Here is an 18,481-nt window from a genome sequence, read left to right on the forward strand (position 1 = left end):
TTATATTTCATTGTCTGTGTATACCATACTTTTTAAATTCATTCATCCATTGACAAACACTTGAGTTACTTCCACATTTTAGCTATTGTGATTAATGCTGCTATGAACACAGGTATACAAATATCTGTTCAAGTCTCTGGTTTCACTTCTTTTGTTTGTGTATCATAAGTAAAATGACTGGATCAGGCTGGGCACAGTGGCTCATGCCTGTAATCCCAGCACTTTGGGAGGCTAAGGTGGGCAGATCATCTGAGGTCAGGAGTTCGATACCAGGCTGGCCAACATGCTGAACTCCATCTCTACAAAAATTAGCTGGCATGGTGGCACATGCCTGTGGTCCTAACTACTCTGGAGGCTGAGGTGGGAAGATCACTTGAACCTGGGAAGCGGAGGTTGTAGTGAGCTAAGATCATGCCACTGCACTCCAGCCTAGATGACAGAGTGAGACTCTGTCTCAAATTAAGCAAAAAGAAAAAAAGGAAAGGAAGTAAAATTACTGGATCATATGGTAAATCTGTTTTTAATTTTTTGAGGAATCATTACACCAGTTTCCCAGTGGCTATGATGCACGATTTTTTACTCCTTAGTTCAGTTAAAATCCAGAGTATTGTCTCAGGACCAGGAAAAATTAGGCATGCAGACACATTGAGGTAAGGAGGGCAGATTTATTGCGTGAAAAGAAAACTCAGCAAAGAAAGGGGGTCCTGCCAACAGGATCTCACCTCACAGATTGAATACCAGGCCACCACACATGTGCTGAAGAGGCCAGGCTCCTCCCCTTGCGTAAGGTGTGAATTCCCGGTGGCTCCACCCCACTCTCTCAGGGCACAGGCATTGCAGGCATGCCCAGAGAAGACTCTGGGCAGGTTCCCTCATCTGCACAAAGGCATCTGATATTTGGGATGGTGAGAGATTCTCTGGGAACCCTCGCTTATCTGCCTCCTGTATCTATCAGCTATAGCATTTTACAGTTCCCATCAGCAATGCAACAATGCCAATTTCTCCACATATCCTTGCCAAGAATTGTTAATTTTTGGTGTTTTGATAATACTTTTCCTCATGAATATGAAGGGGTATCTCATTGTGGTTTTTAATTTGCATTTCCCTAATAATTAGTGATGTTGAGCATCTTTTCATCTTTTCATGTGCTTATGTGCTTATCGGCCATTTGTATATCTATCTATCTTTTTTTTTTTTTTTTTTTTTTTTTTTTTGAGACAGAGCCTCCCTCTGTCACCCAGGTTGGAGTGCAGTGGCATGATCTTGGCTCACTGCAACCTCTGCTTCCTGGGTTCAAGGGATTCTCCTGCCTGTAGTCCCTCCCTAGTAGCTGGGACTACAGGAGCATGCCATCACACCTGGCTAATTTTTTGTATTTTTAGTAGACATGGGGTTTCACTTTGTTAGTTAGGATGGTCTCGATCTCCCAACCTTGTGATCTGCCTGCCTTGGCCTGCCAAAGTGCTGGGATTACAGGCGTGAGCCACCTCGCCTGGCCAATTTTTTTTTTGTTGTTTTTTTTTTTGAGACGGAGTCTTGCTCTGTCACCCAGGCTAGAGTGCAGTAGCATGATCTCGGCTCACTGCAACCTCTGCCTCCTGGGTTCAAGTGACTCTCCTGCCTCAGCCTCCCAAGTAGCTGGGATTACAGGCACCTGTCACCATGGCTGGCTAATTTTTGTATTTTTAGTAGAGACAGTGTTTCACCATGTTGGCCAGGCTGGTCTCAAACTCCGACCTTAAGTGATCCGCCCGCTTCAGCCTCCCAAAGTGTTGGGATTACAGGCGTGAGCCACCACACTCAGCCCATTTATATATCTTCTTTAGGGAAATGTCTATGCAAATCCTTTGCCTGCCCTTCCACTCCGGCTTTTTTTTTTTTTTTTTGAGACAGGGTCTCACTCTGTTGCCCAGGCTGGAGTGTACTGGCTCTATCTTGTCTCACTGCAACCTCCTATTTCTGGATTCAAGTGATCCTCCCACCTTAGCATCCCAAGTAGCTGGGAACTACAGGGACATCCAGCTAATTTTTTTTATTTTGTGGGGTAGAGATGCCCAGCTAATTTTGTATCTTTAGTAGAGACGGGGTTTCACCATGTTGGTCAGGCTTGTCTCGAACTCCTGATCTCAGGTGATCCGCCCGCTTAGGCCTCCCAAAGTGCTGGTATTACAGGTGTGGGCCACTGCACCCAGCCTATCCTATGTTTTCTTCTAAGAGTTTTATAGTTTATACTCTTATATTCGGGTCTTTGATCCATTTTGAAACTCCACACAGTCAATAATCCACATATAACTTTTGACTCCCCCAAACTTAACTATTAATAGCCTACTGTTGACTGAAAGTCTTACTGATAACAGAACAGTTGATTATCACACATTTTATATGTTATATGTATTTGGTATGTATTCTTACAATAAAGTCAGTTAGAGAAAAGAAAATGTTAGTAAGAAAGGTAATCCACCTGCGTTGGCCTCCCCAAATGCTGATATTACAGGCATGAGCCACTGTGCCTGGCTGCAGTTATGATTTAATACTGCATCTTCATGTTTGTTTATATTTCTCTCGACTGCTAATGGTGCTATATACAGTCTGCGTATGCGTAAGTTTTGATAAGTTTTTTTTTTTTTTTTTGAGATGGAGTTCTGCTGTTTCACCCAGGCTGGAGTGCAGTGGTGTGATCTTGGCTTACTGCAACCTCTGTCTTCCAGTTTCAAGTGATTCTCCTGCCACAGCCTCCCGAGTAGTTGGGATTACAGCCACTTGCCACCACGCCTGGCAAATTTTTATATTTTTAGTAGAGACGGGGTTTCACCATGTTGACCAGGCTGGTCTCAAACTCCTGATCTTGTGATCTGCCCACCTCGGTCTCCCAAAGTGCTGGGATTACAGGTGTGAGCCATGGCGCCCGGCCCAGTTTTGATAAATTTTGACTTTTTTTTTGAGAGAGAGTCTCACTCTGTCACACAAGCTGGAGTGCAGTGGCGCAATCTGGGCTCACTGCAACCTCCACCTCCTGGGTTCAAGTGATTCTCCTGCCTCAACCTCCTGAGTAGCTGAGATTACAGATGTGCACCACCAAGCCCAGCTAATTTTTATATTTTTAGTAGAGATAGGGTTTCACCATGTTGGCCAGGTTGGTCTCGAGTAATCCACCCACCTCAGCCTCCCAAAGTGCTGGGATTACAGGTGTGAGCCACCACAACTGGCCTGATAAATTTTAATGTTTTATAATAGATCTGTATATATTTTATGATAGTAAATGATAGAATGGACTAGTATCTACATATATTTTATGCATTCATGACGTACCTAACTGTTTCTTTTTTTTTTTTTCTATATTTCTAGGCTATATGGTTTGCAAATTTTTTCAAATGGTCACAAATCTTCAAAAACTTTTCCAATGTATTTACTGAAAAAAAAAAAGGCCCACATGTAAGTGGATCTGTCTAGTTCAAACCAATATTGTTTAAGAGTCAACTGTATTGAGCTTTGTATCTGATTATAAGAGTGAAGTCAATGGTGCTGCTAAGAGGAAATAAGTATCTCCAGAATGGTAACGAGGAACTCTGGTAACTTATTCAGGGCTTTGAGGATTCTAGTTCTTTTCTGGGATCAGAAAAGGGGACTTTTTACTTAAATAAAAATTGTGAGTATATGAAAACTCAGACTAAAATACATTTTAAGAATATTTTCTGGTATCTCTTTGTATAGGAACAGCAAGACATTTCACTTTATTTTTTGTTTTGTTTTTATTTTTATTTTTATTTTTTTTAGACAGAGTCTTGCTGCAATGCCCAGGCTGGAATGCAATGGTGTGATCTCAGCTCACTGCAACCTCTGCTTCCTGGGTTCAAGCGACTCTCCTGCTTCAGCCTCCCGAATAGCTGGGATTACAGGCACATGCCACCACGCCCAGCTAATTTTTGTATTTTTACTACAGACGAGGTTTCACCATATTGGCCAGGCTGGTCTCGAACTCCTGACCTCAAGTGATCTGCCCACCTTGGCCTCCCAAAGTGCTGGGATTACAGGCATGAACCACTGTGCCGGCCGACATTTCACTTTATTTTTTAAGTTAAAGAAACATTTCAGCTGCCTTGCTGTCATTTTCAAAAGAAACACTAGTTTGGTGTCCACAAAAAATACTGGAAAGCAATATATATCTTAACCGAAGTTGTTTTGAGAGGTACCTGTAGTGGATATTTTCTTTTTTCACCTGCCCATCACTATATGGTTTCTTCTGGTAAAACGAATCTTGATTTTCTTGGAGGATGTGCTCTCCCCTATTCTCTGTCTCTAGATTTTTTTTTTTTTGAAATGGAGTTTTGCTCTTGTTGCCCAGGCTGGAGTGCAATGGCACGATCTGGGCTCACCACAACCTCCACCTCCTGAGTTCAAGCGATTCTCATGCCTCCACCTCCTGAGTAGCTGGGATTACAGGCATGTGGCACCATGCCTGGCTAATTTCTTTCTTTCTTTTTTTTTTTGAGACAGAGTCTTGCTCTGTCGTCCAGGCTAGAGTGTAGTGGCGCGATCTTGGCTCACTGCAAGCTCCAACTTCTGGGGTCACGCCATTCTCCTGCCTCAGTCTCCCGAGTACCTGGGACTACAGGCGCCTGACACCATGCCTGGCTAATTTTGTTTTGTATTTTTTGGTAGAGACAGGGTTTCACCGTGTTAGCCAGGATGGTCTCCATCTCCTGACCTCATGATCCGCCCGCCGCGGCCTCCGAAAGTGCTAGGATTACAGGCGTGAGCCACCGCGCCTGGCCCTAATGAGACGGGGTTTCTTCATGTTAGTCAGGCTGGTCTTGAACTCCTGACCTCAGATGATCCGCCTGCCTTGGCCTCCCAAAGTGCTGGGATTACAGTCATGAGCTACTAAGCCCGGCCCTGTCTCTAGATTAAGGTATATGAATTTGCCAATGAGACATAAGCTTAAGATTTTATTGGAACTACTGGGAGATAAGTGCTCTGCTTATTTTGGAATGGTTAGCTATAAAGATGATATAAGTTGAACATTGGGGAAAGGTGGGGAGGTGGCAAGAAATCACTATGTGAGAACAAACTCTTTGAAGTCAACAAAGAGGAAAGGAGAGATCATGTCCTGATGTCAATGTTTGCATTCACGAATCTAGTCATATCTGAAGTTTACCTATCTATGGATTTTTCAGTTATTAAGCCAAATATACTCCTTTTTAAAAATCAGTCTAAGTTTTTGACACTTGTAAGGAAAAGCCCTATGTATCATAGCACAAAATAATTTCATTTATTAAACATCACAAAAAGTCTAAAAATCCTCTTTCATATCTTTCTATACCTTGGTGTCACTCAGAATGTCAGCTGTGCTAAATCCCTAGTCTCACTCTCTCAAAACTCCCAGAAACCATCTCTCCTAAAGTCAGCTCATTCTAGGTCTTTTTTTCTTACGCCCTTACTCAAACTTTGCTGGTCGTCTTCCTTATCCCCACCCCATCCCACCTTCTCCAAAACAAAAAATCTAACTGAGCCTTGCAGATCAGCCTAGCCTTCTGAAGCTCCTTTTGCTTCTTTACCTCTATTCCTTATTGAAATCAGCACAATTAATGCCTGTCTGAACAACAAATGATCCTTTCTCTTTGGAAGGGTGAAAGTATGGAAATATTTACATGTTAAATATGTTCTGTTCTGGTCTCATTTGTATTCAGTACAAATAGTGTGTTTGCTTGGACATTAATTTTATTTGCAAATAGCTACAGCTGGGGGTCCCTTTGGGTAAGTCTTGCTAAGATACTGCATTGGTGGATTTTTTGTTTGTCTGTTCATTTTGTTTTTGTTTTGTTTTTTAAGGGGATGGGGAAGGAATCAAAGTAGTCAAATCAGTTTGGTTGTTTTTACAAGCCTGAGAAATGGTCAAATTCTGGATTCAGACCAAGCACACCATAGTGTGCTAGAGGCAATTTAATGACTTCCTGCCCTCTTGCCTTTTTCCCCCTCTTTGGGAACATTCTTGGATTTTCTACAGAAACAGCCAGAGGCTCTCAATTGACAATTGCCTCACTCAGCAGTTTTCTTGTTAAGCACATTTATCAGCCACTGTTCCCAGGACTCTCTTAAGTAAGAATATTGACTCATTCAAAAGCAGCCCAGTTGTAGTTGGGAGAGCACCAGCACTTGCTCTATAAAGATCTAGATTGTCTCTCTACCTCAAGAGGAATCCAAAATCCTATTATGCTGGACTCTCAAATGATCCCCAGCCCTTTGGTGATCACACTGTTTATGAGCAGTCTGAATTCCATTCTTGGGTCTACCTAAACCGGCACCCTCGGGCTATGGGGCCCAGTGGGGAGACCACCTAACATGCTGGCTGCCTGGAGCCCAGGGAACTGTCAAGATGGCTCTGGAAGACTTCTCACCTTTTAAAAGCCTCATATTTCTTTTACATATCTTTTTGTCCTCATGAATTTTGCCAACCACAATGGACTAAAATCTATTATAGTGTCCTGGAAAGGTGGAGAAAAGATGGGATAGTTGAGTAGAGTTTAATGAAGGGACTATTTAAAAAGGTGTGGATGGGGTTAAAGGAAACCTCTGGGCGTCATTACCCACCCCAGGCCTGAAGGGGCAAGGGTAGTTAGTGGTAACCAGAACCTGGAGAAAACTGCAGGAGAGGGCCACAGGATGGGAGTGATGGCTTTCAGATAAAGAACATAGCCACTGCTAACAGGGTGGCCCGCTGGGGATGCAGGGGAGGTCCTGAATCACATTCTGCCTTCAGATCTGCTGGTGCCTCCCACTTGCCCAAGATTATAGTTGACGTAGCCCATAAAGGTCAGTCCTGAGTCACAGAGCGGAGTGGACAGTGGGTCTGAAGGGACAGAGGAAAAAGCAACAGGCAGCTCCTGTTTTTGCCCACAGTCAGCACCTTGGTTCAGCCCTCACCTTTCTTGTCTGTTCCCTGGACCCATCAAATCCACTGCTTTTGATGACCAGTCTGTTTCCAAGAGGCTATATTCATTCCACTTGGGACTGGGGCATATGGACCTGGGTAGAAAAATCAGGTGTGCAGTGTCAAGACCCTTCCTTCAGAGACCTCATCAGTAAAATGTCGGGTGGACTCGGGATGCCCGAAGACTTTTCCGGACCACGATTTTCCGATGCTGGACACATATTTAAACATCAAGGAATCGACTTGCGACTTTTAAGCGCAAACAATGGGTGGAAATGGACAGAAACTGCCTCCCTGCCCACTTGCAGCGGACTACATAGCCCTGGCAGGCAATTGCTTCAAACAGGCGCCCTCCAAGGGCGTAAGCTAGAGGGGCCCGGGCGGGCGCTTTCCCGTACTTTGACCCTCCCACTTCGTGGGTAGAGGGAGTCCTTCAGTTCAGTCACAACCCTGGGCGCCCCCGGCAGTCTCCGACTCCGGCGCCAGTCAGGTTGTGGGGCGGGCGGCGGGGGTGGCGGCGGAGAGCGCAGGCGCAGAGTCTGCGCCGGCGGCGCCCCTCTCCCTCCGCACCCCTCCGGGCAGCGCCCGCCTTGATTTTCCCAGGCGAGTGCACGCCCTCCTCAGTCGCCTCTGGGGGCACCTTCCTCGCCGCGACACGCAGGTAACTGGGCCCCGGGAGCCGGTCGGCGGCGGCGGACTGGGACCTTGACCCTGCCTGCCCGGCCGCGCCACAGGGGAGTGAGAGCGGACCCCGAACTCCACACACCCGCGTTTAGCAGCCACACCTAAGGGGCAGAACAGTCTTTTTGGGTAAGGGCCGGGTTGGGGGCGACGCGCCCCGCCCGCTTTGCAGACCTCGGGGTGCTCTGCACGACGCCTGAAAGGCCGCGGGGCCGGCATTTCTCTGCGCTCACCTCCTGGAGAACCGGGACACGGGGACGGCAGGGCCAGCATCGGCTACGGCCCGGTTTCCCGTTTCTTTCCGCTGTCGCGTGTCTGGGCCCTCCTGCAGCGTCCATGATGAAAGCCAGGGGCTGTTGCTTTCCTCTCGCCCAGTAGCCCACCCAAGCAAGGGGTGAGTCCCTGTGGCGTCATGGAATCAATTTCAAATACAAGTTTTAAAAAAGGCTGGATGATTTTAGAAATATGGTCAAGAATTTGTATTTTCCATTACTCTCTTGTCTCATGTCCATGACTATTGAACGCCAGTCTATGGGCGCTGAGATTTTCGTGGTACATCGACGGTTTGTAGAAGTATTTTCCCAAGGGAAGACGAGGGCAAGGGTTAGTGGAGGAAGGGCCTGGTCACGGCCGAGAGTGGCGGAGGAGGCTCAGGGAAAGTCAGCTCAGCCTCCAGCAGCCACGGGGAGGAAAAGGCGAATCTTTCCTGACGGTGCTCTGGGCGCTGTAGAATTTCTACGCCACGTGCACCCATTTGGCCTCATTTGAGAGGAGGAGAGGGTAAAAGGGTCGCGCAGACCGGCAGGAAGTCGTGTTGCGGCGTATGAGGGCTCAGCGCGGACCTGCATCTCGGGCCAGGTTTTCTCCCGGCTCCGCGAGGAGCGAGGCGGAAAGCTCGCGGCCGAGTGACGATCGAGGGCCCAGAGATAGTAACGCCCAGGGTCCAGAGGGCTGGGGGCAGCTCCCGAGGAACGATCTTCCTCGGCGGGAAAGGACTTGGATCAGGCTTGCCTGTGTCCGTGGTGCTGAAGTGCCTCGCGCGCCCTCGTCGACTGACTTCCTGGGCCGCCGCCTGCGTTGCCCTTCTACTCTGCACCTTTGCCAAAAATAGCCCATCTCCACGGCAGGTGGCCAGAGTGGAGCAGGCCCAACACTGAAACCCTTTTCAGACAAGTTGAGGCTGGTTTCCTGAACATAACATGAAAGCAAATGTGGCTTGCCTTGGAGGTACAGATAAGCATATGCATAACAGATTTTATTACCTATGAGAAAGTACACACCATGAACATAAACAGGAATTCTCACATATACTTATGAAAGATACAGGGATGTGTATTTACACACAAACCTAACACACATGCAAATACACTCATCCCTTTTGAAAACCATCATACACTACAAGCCACACATTTTTTAGAGCTTTTGTAATCCATCTTTATTTTTTGACACTTCTAGTAAATGTGAACTCTGCGGCACCATTTATTTTCATAATCATCTGTTCCAAAGGCACAGAGCCTGTGGATTGAAGTGTTTAGTATTTGGCTGAGCGATTAAGTATTTACACTCATTTAAGTTCCAGAACAAAGTCTAGGAAGATGTAAAATTGATATTGATAGCAAAAAAATTCCTTAAAGCTTAAGGAAAATGAATTAATGTAAATTTTAATAAGAACAACGTATAAATAATCTTATAGAAATTTATAATCTGAAGAACATATGACTAAAATGTATCATAATGCAGACAATTTTAAATATATTGGTGGTATGTGGTTTGTGAAGTTCTTAAAGTTTACATTTGTATTTTTCAAAAACATTGGTATTGTTTTTTCCTCAAAAAAATATATGCTCATTGTAAGAAATTTAGGTAATAGAGAAATGCATAAACATAGAAAACCATTGTAAACAGATTTTCATTTGGATGAACATACATACATTTTAAATGGACCAATCCTCTATTGGTTGCATTTTTGCTATATAATTTATAATTAATGTCTTTCAAACCAATACATATAAAACTAGGTCATCATTAACAGTTGCATAATATTGATCTGTGTGGACAGAATGTAAGTAATTTAAACAATCCCATAATAATGAACATTTATGTCCAATTTTTGGACTTTAAAACAATTATTGTGGAAAGAATATGTAACATGAGATCTGTCCTCTGAACAAAAAAATTTTTTCTTTTCTTTGAGACATTGTCTTACTTGTTGCCCAGGCTGGAGTACAGTGGCGTGATCTCCGCTCATTGCAACCTCTGCCTCCCGGGTTCAAGGGATTCTCCTGCCTCAGCCTCTTGAGTAGCTGGCCACCACACCCAGCTAGTTTTTGTATTTTTAGTAGAGAGAGGGTTTTACCATGTTGGCCAGGCTGGCCTTGAACTCCTGTCCTCAGGTGATCTGTCTGCCTCGGCCTCCCAAAGTGCCAGGATTACAGGCGTGTGCCACTGCACCTGGGCCTATCTTTTTAATAAAATTTTAAGTGTACAATACATCATTGTTGATATATATTGTTGATAGATGCAATGCTGTATAGCAGATCTTTAGAGCTTATGCGTTTTGCTTAACTGAGTCTTTATGCCTGTTGATTAGTAACTCCTGATTTTCCCCTGCCCTCCAGTCCCTGGAAACCACCATTCTACTCCTTGATTCTATGACTTGTGACCACTTCCTTTTTATTTTTATTTATTTTAATTTTTAATTTTTGTGGGTACATAGGTATATATATTTATGGGGTACATGAGATATTTTGATATAGGGATGCAACATGTTTAATAATCACATCGTGGTAAATGGGGTATCCATCCATCCCCTCGAGCATGTATCCTTTGTTTTTATAAACAATCCAACTATAATGATTTTAAAATGTACAATTAAATTATTATTGACCATAGTCATCCTGTTGTGGTATCAAATACTAGGTCTTATTCATCCTTTCTACTTTTTGTATCCATTAACCATCCCCAGTTTTACCCACACCGCCAACTCTCTCCCACTACCCTTGCCAGCTGTGGTAACCACCATCCTTCTACTCTTTTTTCTATTTTTTTTTTTTTTTTGAAATTGAGTCTTGCTCTTGTTACCCAGGCTGGAAGCTGGAGTGCAGTGGCATGATCTTGGCTCACTGCGACCTCTGCCTTACGGGTTCAAGCGATTCTCCTGCCTTAGCCTCCCAAGTAGCGGGGCTTACAGGCACCTGCCACCACACCTGGCTAATTTTTGTATTTTTAGTAGAGATGGGGTTTTACCATGTTGGCCAGACTGGTCTTGAACTCCTGACCTCAGGTGATTCAGCTGCCTCGGCCTCCCAAAGTGCTGGGATTACAGGTGTGAGCCACTGCGCCCAGCCTACTCTCTATCTCCGTGAGTTCAATTGTTTTGATTTTTAGATCCCACAGATAAGTGAAAACACATGAAATTTGTCTTTCTGTGCCTGGCTTATTTCACTTAACATGATGACCTTCGGTTCCATCCATGTTGTTGCACATAACAGGATCTCATTCTTTTTTATGCCTAAATAATACTCCATTGTATATAAGTATTTGTTGATGAACACTCAGGTTGCTTCCAAATCTTGGCTATTGTGAACAGTACTGCAACAAACATGGGAATGCAGATAACTCTTCGATATACTGATTTCCTTTCTTTTGGTTATATATCCAGCAGTGGGATTGCTGGATTGTATGGTTGCTCTATTTTTAGTTTTTTGAGGCACCTCCAAACTGTTCTTCATAGTAGTTGTACTAATTAGTATTCTCACCAACAATGTGTGAGAGTTCCCTTTCTCCACATCCTTGCCAGCATTTATTATTGCCTGGATTTTGGATAAAAGCCATTTTTACTGGAGTGAAATGATATCTCATTGTAGTTTTGATTTGCATTTCTCTGATGATCAACAATGTTGAGCACCTTTTCATATATCTGTTTGCTATTTGTATGTCTTCTTTTGAGAAATGTCTATTCAGATCTTTTGCCACTTAAAAATTGGATTATTAGATTTGTTCTGATAGTTATTTGCCATTCCTTATATATTCCGGTTATTAATCCCTTGTCAGATGGGTAGTTTGCAAATATTTTCTCCCATTCTGTGGGTTGTCTTTTCCCTTTGTTGACTGTTTCCTTTGCTGTGCAGAAGCTTTTAAACTTGATGTGACCCCATTTATTCATTTTTGCTTTGGTTGGCTGTGCTGGTGGGGCATTACTCAAGAAATTTTTGCCCAGAACAATGTCCTGGAGAGTTTTCCCAAGTTTTCTTGTAGTAGTTTTATAGTTTGAAGACTTATATTTAAGTCATTATTCCATTTTTATTTGATTTTTCTTTTTCTTTTTTCTTTTTTTTTCTTTGAGATGGAGTCTCCCTCTGTCGCCCAGGCTGGAGTGCAATGAGTGCCGTGGCTCAATCTCTGCTCACTGCAACTGCCGCCTCCCAGGTTCAAGCAATTCTCCTTCCTCAGCCTCCTAAGTAGCTGGGGTTACAGGCATGTGCCACCATGCCCAGCTATTTTTTTTTTTTTTTGTATTTTTAGTAGAGATGGGGTTTCAGCATGTTGGTCAGGCTGGTCTGGAACTCCTGACCTTGTGATCCACCTGCCTCGGCCTCCAAAAGTGCTGGGATTACAGGTTGATTTGGTTTTTCTATGTGGTGAGTGATAGGGGTCTAATTTCATTATTCTGCATATGGTTATTGTTTTCCCAGTATCATTTATTGAAGAGACTGTCCTTTCTCCAGTGTATGTCCCCAGCACCTTTGTGGAAAATGAGTTTACTGTAGCTGTATGGATATGTTTCTGGGTTCTCTATTCTGTTTCATGGGTCTATGTATCTGTTTTTATGCCAGTACCATGCAGTTTTGGTTACTATAGCTCTGTAGTATAATTTGAAGTCAGGTAATGTGATTCTTCCAGTTTTGTTCTTTTTGTTCAGGATAACTTTGGCTATTCTGGGTCTTTTGTGGTTCCATATAAATTTTAAGATTTTTTTTTTCTATTTCTGTGAAGAATGTCATTGCTATTTTAACAGGAATTTCATTGAATCTATAGATTGCTTTGGGTAGTATAGACAGTTTAACAATATTGATTCTTCCAATCCATGAACATGAAATATTTTTCCATTTTTTGGTGTCCTTTTAAATTTCTTTCACAAATGTTTTATAGTTTTCTTTGTAGAGATCTTTCACGTCTTTGGTTAATTCTTAGGTGTTTAAGTTGATTTGTGGGTATTGTAAATGGGTTACTTTTTTGATTTCCTTTTCAGATTGTTCACTTTTGGCATATAGAAATGCTGCTGACTTTTGTATGTTGATTTTGTATCCTGCAACTTTACTGAATTTGTTTATCTGTAAATAATAGTTTACTAATAAATGCTAAAGTTCTAACAGTTTTTCAGCGGAGTCTTTAGGTTTTTCCAAATATAAGATCACATCATTTGTAAACAAGGATGATTTGTCATCTTTTCCAGTTTAGATGTCCTTTATTTCTTGCTTTATTATTATTATTATTATACTTTATGTTCTAGGGTACATATGCACAACGTGCAGGTTTGTTACATAGGTATGCATATGCCAGGTTTGTTTGCTGCACCCACCAACTCGTCATTCACATTAGGTATTTCTCCTAATGTTATCCCTCCCCCAGCCCCTGACCCCCCACAGACAGGTGTGTGATGTTCCCCCCCACCCCGTGTCCATGTGTTCTCATTGTTCAACTCCCACCTATGAGTGAAAACACGTGGTGTTTGGTTTTCTGTCCTTGTGGTAGTTTGCTTAGAATGATGGTTTCCAGCTTCATCCATGTCTCTGCAAAGGTGGATGTCCTTTATTTCTTTATGTTATCTGATTGCTGTAGCTAGGACTTCCAGTGCTGTCTTGAGTAACAGTGGTGAAAGTGGCCATCCTTTTTCTAGATCTTATAGGAAAGGCTTTCAGTTTTTTCCCATTCAATACAATACTAACTGTGGGTCTATCGTATGACTCTTTTTTTTTTTTTTTTTGAGACAGAGTCTTGCTCTACTGTTCGGGCTGGAGTGCAGTGGTGCCATCTTGGCTCACAGTAACCTCTGCCCCCCAGGTTCAAGCAATTCTCATGCTTCAGCTTCCCAAGCAGCTGGGACTACAGGCATGCGCCACCATGCCAGGCTAATTTTTTGTATTTTAGTAGAGACAAGGTTCTGCCATGTTGGCCAGGCTGGTCTCAAACTCCTGGCCTCAAGTGATCTGCCCCCTCAGTCACCCAAAGTGCTGGGATTACAGGCATGAGCCACCATGCCCAGCCACATATGGCTTTTATTATGTTGGGATATGTTCCTTCTATGCCCAGTTTTTTGAGGATTTTTATCATGAAGGGATGATGAATTTTATCAAGTGCTTTTCCAGCATTAATTGAAATGATTATATGGTTTTTGTTCTTCATTCTGTTGATATAATTTATCACATCGATTGCTTCACACATGTTGAACCATCCTTGCATCCCTGGGATAAATCCCACTAGGTCATGATGAATGACTGTTTTAATGTATTGTTGAATTTGCTTTACTAGTATTTTGTTGATGATTTTTGCATCAATATTCATTAGAGATATTGGCCTATAGTTTTCTTTCTTTGATGTGTCTTTGTCTAGTTTTGGTATCAGAGTAACACTGGCCTCATAGAGTGAGTTCAGAAGTATTCTCTCCTCCTCTATTTTTGGGAACAGTTTGAGCAGATTAGTATTAATGCTTCCTTAAATGTTTGGTAGAATTCAGCCATCAGGTCCTGGGCTTTTCTTTTCTTTTCTTTTTTCTTTTTTTTTTGAGACGGAGTCTCGCAGTGTCACCCAGCCTGGAGTGCAGTGGCACAATCTCTGCTCACTTCAAGCTCCACCTCCTGGGTTCATGCCATTCTCCTGCCTCAGTCTCCCAAGTAGCTGGGACTACAGATGCCCGCCACAATGCCTGGCTAATTTTTTGTATTTTTAGTAGATACAGGGTTTCACCACATTAGTCAGGATGGTCTCAATCTCCTGACCTTGTGATCCACCCGTCTCAGCCTTCCAAAGTGCTGGGATTACTGGCGTGAGCCATCGCGAGATCCTGGGCTTTTCTTTATGGGGAGGAAAAGAACTTTAGGATTCAGTAAAGTTGCAGGATACAAAATCAACATACAAAAATCAGTAGCATTTTATTATAACTTTGATCTTGTTACTTGTTATTGGTCTGTCTAGGTTTCAAATTTCTTCATGGTTCAATCTTGGTAGGTTATATATGTCTAGGAATTTATCCATTTCCTCTAGATTTTCCAATTTATTGGCATATAGTTGCTCATAGTAGCCACAAATGATCCTTTGAATTTCTGTGGTATCAGTTGTAATGTCTCCTTTTTCATCTCTAATTTTATTTTATTTTTTAGAGATACGGTCTGTCACCCAGGCTGGAGTGCAGTGGTGCAATCTTGGCTCACTGCAACCTCTGCCTCCCCTGGCTCAAACAATCCTCTCACCTCAGCCTCCCAAGTAGCTGGGACCACAGGCATGCACCACCACACCTGGCTAATTTTTTATATTTTTGGTAGAGATGAGGTTTCACCATGTTGCCCAGGCTGGTCTCAAACTCCTGAGCTCAAGTGCCTACCTCACCCTCCCAAAGTGCTAGGATTATAGGCATGAGCCACCTTGTCCAGCTGCCTCTGATTTTATTTATTTGGGTCTTCTCTCTTTTTCTTAGTCTGACTAAAGGTTTGTCAATTGTGTGTATCTTTTTAAAAAACCAACTGTTTGTTTCAGTGACCTTTTGTATTGTTTTCCTCATTTCACTTTCATTTATTTTTGCTGTAATCTTTATTATTTATTTTCTTCTACTAAGTTTTTTCTTTTGAACAGAGTCTTGCTCTGTCATGCAGGCCAAAGCGCAGGGGCATGATTATAGCTCACCATAGCCTCAACCTACTGGTGCCCAAGTGATCCTCCTACCTCAGACTCCCGAGTAGCTGGGACTACAGGTTTGCACCACCACGCCCAGCTAATTTTTGTATTTTTTGTAAGGATGGGGTTTTGCAATGTTGCCCAGGCTGGTCTCAAATTCCTGGGCTCAAGCAATCTGCTGGCCTCAGCCTCTCAAATTGCTGGCCTCTTCTGCTAACTTTGGGTTTGGTTTGCTCTTGCTTTTCTAATTCTTTAAGATGTGTTATTAGGTTACGTATTTGAAGTTTTTCCTTTTTTTTGATGTAGGCACTTACAGCCATAAGTTTCCATCTTAGTACTGCTCTCACTGTATCTCATAGCTTTTGGTATGTTGTGTTTCCATTATCATTTGTTTCACGAAATGTCTCAATTTCCTTAATTTCTTCATTGACCTCTTGGTCATTCAGGAGCATATTGCTTAATTTCCATGTTTAATTTCCATTGCTTAATTTCCAATTTTTTTTTTTTGAGACAGGGTCTTGCTCTGTCTCCCAGTCTGGAGTGCAGTGGCAAGATCTTGGCTCACTGCAACCTCCACCTCCTGGGTTCAAGCGATTCTCCTGCCTCAGCCTCCCGAGTAGCTGGGATTACAGGTGCGCACCACCATGCCCATCTAATTTTTACATTTTCAGTAAAGACGGGGTTTTGCTATGTTTGCCAGGCCGATCTCGAACTCCTGACCTCAGGTGATCTGCCCACCTCAGCCTCCCAAAGGGTTGGGATTACAGGCGTGAGCCACCGCACCTGGCCTTTTTAATGTTTTAAGACTTGTTTTGTGACCTAATGTATTCCATTCTTGAGAATGATCCATGTGATGAGGAGAATATGTATTCTACAGTAGTTGGATGAAATGTTCTGTAAATATCTATTAGGTCCATTTGTTCTATATTACAGATTAAGTTCAACGTTTCTTTGTTTATTTTCTGTCTGGATGATCTGTCCAATGCTGAAAGTGGGGTGTTGAAGTCTCCAGTTATTATTGTATTGAGGTCTGTCTCTTTCGCTCTAATGTTTAATTTATATATCTGGGTGCTTCAACACTGGATACGTATTTATTTATAGTTGTTATAGCCTCTTGAAGAGTTGACCCTTGTATTATTATATAATGACCTTCTTTGTCTCTTCTTAGAGTTTTTGTCTTGAAATCTATCTTGTCTGATATTAGTATAGCTACTCTTGTCCTTTTTTGGTTTTCATTGGCATGGAATATCTTTTTCCATCCCTTTATTTTCAGTCTATGTGTATCTTTATAGGTGAAGTGTGTTTCTTGTAGGAAACAGATTCACTGGGTCTGGCTTTTTAATCCATTCAGCCAGTCTATGTCTTTTGATTGGAGAATTTAGTCTGTTTACATTCAATGTTACCAATAAGTAAGGACTTCTGCCATTTTGTTAATTTGTTTTCTGGTTGTTTTGTGGTCTTCTCTTCCTTTTTACCTTCCTTCTTGTCTTTTAGTGAAGGTGATTTTCTCTTGTGGCATGATTTAATTTCTTGCTTTGTGTGTATCTGTTGTATGTTTTTTGACTTGAGGTTACCATGAGGCTTGCAAATACTGTCTTTTAACTCATTATTTTAAACTGATGACAACAAAGATTGCATAAACATGCAAAAAGAAAACTAATAAAAACTCTACACTTTAACTTTATCCTTCTGCTTTTTAACTTTTTGTTGTTTCTCTTTACATCTGTTGTACTGTCTATGTCTTGAAGTTATTTTTGATTGGTTTATCATTTAGTCTTTCTACATAAGAGTAGTTTACACACCACAATTATAGTGTTATAATGTTCTATGTTTTTCTGTGTGCTTACTATTACTAGTGAGTTTTGTACCTTTAGATGACTTTTTTTTTTTTTTTTTTTTTAGATGGATTCTTACTCTGTCACCAGGCTGGAGTGCAGTGGTGCCATCTCGGCTAACTGCAACCTCTGCCTCCTGGGTTCAGGTGATTCTCCTGCCTCAGCCTCCTGAGTAGCTGGGACTATAGGCGGCCACCACTATGCCCGGCTAATTTTTGTATTTTTAGTAGAGATGGGGTTTCACTATATTGGTCAGGCTGGTCTTGAACTCCTGACCTTGTGATCCGCCTGCCTCAACCTCCCAAAGTGCTGGTGTGAGCCACTGTGCCTGGCCTCCTTTAGATTATTTTTTATTGCTGATTAATGTTCTTTTCTTTCAGATTGAAGAGCTCCCTCTAGCATTTTTTGTAGAAAAGGTCTGGTGTTGATGAAATCCCTCAACTTTTATTTGTCCAGGAAACTATTTCTCCTTCATGCTTGAAGGATATTTTCACCAGCTATACTACTCTAGGGTAAATTTTTTTTCCCCCTTGGCACTTTAAGTATGTCATGCCACTATCTCCTGGCTTGTAAGGTTTCCATTGAAAAGTCTACTGGGGCACACATATGGGAGCTTCATTATATGTTGTTTCTCTTCTCTTGCTGCTTTTAGGATCCTTTCTTTATCCTTGATCTTTGGGAGTTTGATTATTAAGTGCCTTGAGGTAGTCTTCTTTGGGTTAAACCTATTTGGTGTTCTATAGCCTTCTTGTACTTGAACGTTGATCTCTTTCTCTAGGTTTGGGAAGTTCTCATATTATTTCTTTGAATAAACTTTCTGTCTCTATCTCTTTCTCCATCTCCTCTTTAAGGCCAATAACTCTGAGATTTGCCCTTTTGAGGCTGTTTTCTAGATTTGTAGACATACAGTATTTCTTTTTTTTCTTTTTCTTTTTTTTTTTTTTTTTTGACAGAGTCTCACTCTGTCGCCAGGCTGGGGTGTAGTAGCCCGATCTCAGCTCACTGCAACCTTTGCCTCCTGGGTTCAAGTGATTCTCCTGCCTCAGCCTCCTGAGTAGCTGGGATTACAGGCATGCACCACCATGTCCAGCTTTTTGTATTTTTTTTTTTTTTTTTTGAGACAGAGTCTTGCTCTGTCGCCCAGGCT

General features: G+C 42.5%; 1 protein-coding gene across 3 annotated transcripts in view; it reads left to right on the top strand.

Annotated features, from left to right (window-relative positions):
- Positions 1 to 7,388: 7,388 nt before the first annotated feature.
- Positions 7,389 to 18,481, top strand: part of SLC35G2 (solute carrier family 35 member G2) — a 36,788-nt gene continuing 25,695 nt past the window's right edge. The window contains exon 1 of one of the 3 annotated variants that reach the window (XM_010364819.1): positions 7,389 to 8,003. The gene's annotated coding sequence lies outside the window, so the exon portion shown is untranslated. The remainder of the gene's footprint in view (positions 8,004 to 18,481) is intronic. The other 2 variants (XM_010364821.1, XM_010364820.1) reach the window with 2 other exon arrangements.

The sequence above is a fragment of the Rhinopithecus roxellana genome, chromosome 1, assembly GCF_007565055.1.
Source record: "Rhinopithecus roxellana isolate Shanxi Qingling chromosome 1, ASM756505v1, whole genome shotgun sequence".
Taxonomy (NCBI): domain Eukaryota; kingdom Metazoa; phylum Chordata; class Mammalia; order Primates; family Cercopithecidae; genus Rhinopithecus; species Rhinopithecus roxellana.